This window comes from Gavialis gangeticus, unplaced genomic scaffold, assembly GCF_001723915.1.
Source record: "Gavialis gangeticus isolate Ggan-Ray unplaced genomic scaffold, GavGan_comp1, whole genome shotgun sequence".
Classification (NCBI taxonomy): Eukaryota; Metazoa; Chordata; order Crocodylia; family Gavialidae; genus Gavialis; species Gavialis gangeticus.
The window spans coordinates 62,689,030-62,693,448 of record NW_017729032.1 but is presented as its reverse complement, the minus strand read 5'-3'; positions in this window follow the sequence as shown (position 1 = coordinate 62,693,448).

Here is a 4,419-nt window from a genome sequence, read left to right as displayed (position 1 = left end):
CTGGGTGGGGCAGCCATTGGGGGGGCTGCAGCAGCTGGCAGTGGATAGGGCCATGTGGAGCAGCAATCAGGGGGCTGGGGTGGGGCATGTGGGCCTTGCAGAGGGGGTTGGTAGCCCCTGTGGTGGTCATTTGGCCCCTCTGTGAGGGCCGTGGCCCCTCTGTGAGGGCTGTAGCCCTTGTGTGGGGGCCATAGTCCCTGTGTGGGTGGCGTAGTCCCTGTGTGGGGGCTGTAACCCCTCTTTGGGGCTGTAGCCCCTGTTGGGGGACCATAGCCCCTGTGTGGGGGCTGTAACCCCTGTGGGGGGGGCCGTAAAATATATATTCATGTTTCATGAATTCATGAATACATGTGTTTAGAATTAACTTTATTATTATGATAGGGACACTGGTAGGCTTCCACATTGCTTTAACACTGTAGATATATCAATAAAACATAGCCCAACTGATTGCTGTCTCTGTCTCTCTCTCCCTCTCTCTCTATATATATAAAGTGGTCTTTTGTTTTAATTGTGGAAGAACATGGATTTTGAGGTATTTTACAGAATGACTTTAGGATGTTTTTAAATCAGGGATTTTTCAGGTTTCCAATAGGAAGCACCAGAATTCCTGATGAGACCCTGCCTGCTCAGAGCTGGCACCTTCGACCCAGCTGGCTGTGGCTGACCTCCTGGCCAAATGGAGCCAGGAAGACATGCTTTGACAGTTCAAAGCAGGCCACCACACCTGGAATGTCTTCCGGGTGATAGCTGCCCATATGGCCAGGCAGGGGGCATGCATGGCAGTAGTGCCACACAGAGGCCAACTCTGCAGCCACAGCCTACTGGCAGCTGACCCAGAGGGACAGATGCCTCTACTGGCTCTGCAGTCCTCTTCCAGGTCGGGCTGGTGTGCAGCAGGTCACAGCCAGGCAGCAGCCCCCACTGCCAGACTGCTGCAGTGTATAAAGGGTGCAGGGAACTCTCAGGGCTGCTTCAGCAGTCCAGCTGGTACAAGGGGTAGTGTCCCTAGGTACCAATTGGCTGGGGCCCAGAAGCTCCTGAGAGTGAGTAGCCCTGAGCTACTTGCCAGGGTAGCTTTTTGTACTGATAGGGCCAGGACAGGGCAGCTTTTTATACTGCTGGGGATGACACAGGTACTGGCCCTGGGCTCTAGGTTCCCCTGGCTACAGATCCAGGAGGAACCAGGCAGGGTTATTTTGCCCCAAGTGGCACAATTTGCTCCACAACAAAGTGCATGTCCGAGCACATGCGCTGAGGCAAAAATCCCTGGCTCAAATTTGCACCACTTCTATTTGAGCTGCTATAAATGCATGTGCTTGCATGTGTGGACATGCCCTAAGGGTATGTGCACATGGCAGCAGCATGCATGGCCAGGAGGGAGCCATGAGTGTGTATGTGCAGAGGCACGCATTTTCCATGCAACACCCCTGCATGTGCACTCCAGCACATGGCAAATTGACCTGAGTGGGGTAGGGGAGGCTTGGGATAGCACCTGTGGTAGCCTTACCTAGGATTCTGGAGGCCTCCCAGGGCAGCAGTGGCACCAAGTCAGCCACTTGGAGCCTGACCAGCATACAGAGTGTGGCTTTGGCTGGCCAGGTTCCCTTCTGGCCATGCATGCTGCTGCTGTGTGCACCATGCCACATTTTGCAGCACTTTATTAGCCGCATGGCAAACAGGTGCACATGTGCCGCATTCAGTTTTTGGAGTCTCAAAGTGCTTTGAGGCACTGCAAATGGCACGTGCACGCTCATTGGGATGTGCCCTAAGTGCTTCTTTTAAATGTTCAGGTGCTAGGTCAGGCTTGAGAATCTAATGGGGGTTTCATCTCTTCCTCAAGACTTCATTTCTCAGATGAAGAGAGGGAAAGAGTAAGATACAATGTTGACAGGTTGTTCTTCTATCATTTAGTGCTTGAAACAAGGTGCCAACTTTCAACCTACTTCCAATGGCTTTTCATTGCCAATGTAGATGAGCATGCATGATACCATGACACCAGCTCCTTTACCATTAGTTTCTTATTTGTGGTTTTGGAGGTTCTTTATGTGCTGTTCTGAGAAGAGCTGAGAAGTGCAGGAAATCAGGGCTATTAATGAGTGTCAGAACCAGTGGTCAGTCAATACTATTTTGATGAGGGGGGTGTTCTCCTCAGTCAACTCTGAAGTCATGCTTTTCCTATTGCTCCATTCCCTGGAACATCTTAATTCAGTCTGACCACAAAACCAAATATTTTGTTCTAAACTCAAAACTATATATATTGCATCCATTGTTTTATTTGTGGGCACAGGTGGATTAATGCATGGGCCAGTGAGGCCTGGGCCCAGGGGCTCCTGCTGAGCATTGGCCCCCAAATGCCTGGGTTTCTCCCCCACCCTTGCCATGCCTGGGTTTTCTTGGAAATGACAGGTCCTGCATGGGATATGGCCAGGAACACAGCTGGGCAGTGCTCTACGATGTAAGCGTGTGCCACCCTTGCACTGCCTCCATGCCCCACTGCCATGCCTTTGTTCTCCAGGCTCTGTTCCCCATTGCCCCTGTGTGCTGCCTCCTGGGGAAGCCTTGGACTAGGGGTGCAGCACAGTGGGGAGGAGAAGCATCCTCAGAAGGATCAGTTGTGGGGGAAGTGTAACAGGTCACCCTCCCCCGCACCATCTTCCCTGGTAATCTATGCCTTATGTGGGGTGCTCTTGGGGTCTTCTTTGAAGTTCTTATGTCCCATCCTATACTTGCCTGCCACATCTTGATGGAAATTATTATGATGAAGTTCTTGCAAGTGGGAGACTGCCTATTGTACTGTGTATGTTGGGGCCTTTTGCCTATGTGGGCCTGACCCCTGTCTTTCTCTAGCTAGGCCTGCCCATCGAAACCCACCAAACAGGGTTTGACTCCAAGGCTCTAGCCTTTTTCGGTGTCTTGTGGCTCATGGCCCCCTTTCCTGCTCAAGCCTGGCCCAGAGGCCTGGGTGCTGGCCCTACAGCCAGGGGTTTGCAAGTTTAGAACCAGGCTATGACCCCAAACTTGCACCCTCTCAGTCCAAAAGAAGTAAACAAAACAAAGTTGCACCCCAGGTGCACCAGACCTCCCTGGCCTTTTTAAGATTGTGTCCTCAGGTGCCACAGTCAGTGCATCCCAAAATCCTGTGCCCCACTGGCACCAGGGTCTATGTACCCCCAAAAGCTGCACCTTTGCTGGTGCTGGAGTCTGTGCACCCAAAAGGTGCCCGAGTCTGTGTGCCCACACTGCCGCCGGGGTCCTCACTCCGTAGCAGGCCCCCAAAATGAGGCCTCCTCCTTCCCCTAATAGCCTCACCCAAACCACCGGTCTTATTCATTAATCAAAAAGAAAAAAATAAATAAACAGTCCCATCTGTGGGTAATAACTGCAACCAGCTAATGTGATAAAAGCAGCATATCAGCTTACATTCACAGGGTCTGTGCTTCAGCTCCCCACTGTCAGCTAACATCCTTGCTGTGATATGGCTGTCGTCTCTCCGGGGCTTCCGGGGTTCCCTTCTTCCCACCTTTGGACTACTCACCCAGCTTCTCCATGCTGCTCTCTGAAACACTCCTTGCCCTTTCACTGCTGCTCTGCCTAGGGGTTTTATAGTCCTGCCCCTTCTGGCCAGCTGACTAGCTGGCCAGGCTCCGCATTTAACCCCTTCATTACCAGCACTCTATGCCCAGAAAGTTCTGGCCTTAAGAGTGGACGTGCCTTCTGGTGACAGGGCAAGGGTTCCCTGTTACAGGGAGAGAAGGAGGTCCTGTGAGGGGAAAGTGTGTATGTGTCTGCATGTGTTCATGGCAGGAAGAGTGTGTTTGTGTCTGTATGTCTATGCACAGAGAGTAAAGTGTGTGTGTGTGTGTGTTTGTGGTAGAGAGAGTTTGTGTGTGTGTGTGTATGTCCATGCGCATGCCAGAGAGTGAGAGGTGTGTGTATGTATCCATATGCATGACAGGGAGTGAGAGTGCCCCTGGGGGAAAAGCAGCAGCGTGGAGAGCCCTGAGCCTGCAGCAGGCAGCCCACATCTACCCTTGCCCCACTGGGCTCCACTATGGCTGTGGCAGAGGAAGTGGGGCAGGGAGGAGAGGAGGGCAGGTAACACCCCCACCCTCAGCCTGGCCAGGTCCACCTAGCCTCCCCCAAGGGGCACAGAGATCCTCCCTGCCCTAGGCAGCAGCAGCACCAGGAGGGAAAGGAGCCCCACCTCCTGCTGGAGCCTGGCTCCCATGTGGGAGGGGTCCTCCAATTCTGTGTTTGCCTGGGGCCCCAATAAACCTTAATCTGCCTCTGTTTGTGGATTCAGCAAAGAAGCCATAGTCAGCTTTCAGGAACGTAGTTTCATAGTTTCTGGGGTCAGAAGGGACCTGAGTAGATCATCTAGTCCGACCCCCTGCCATGGCAGGAAAGAGTACTGGGGTC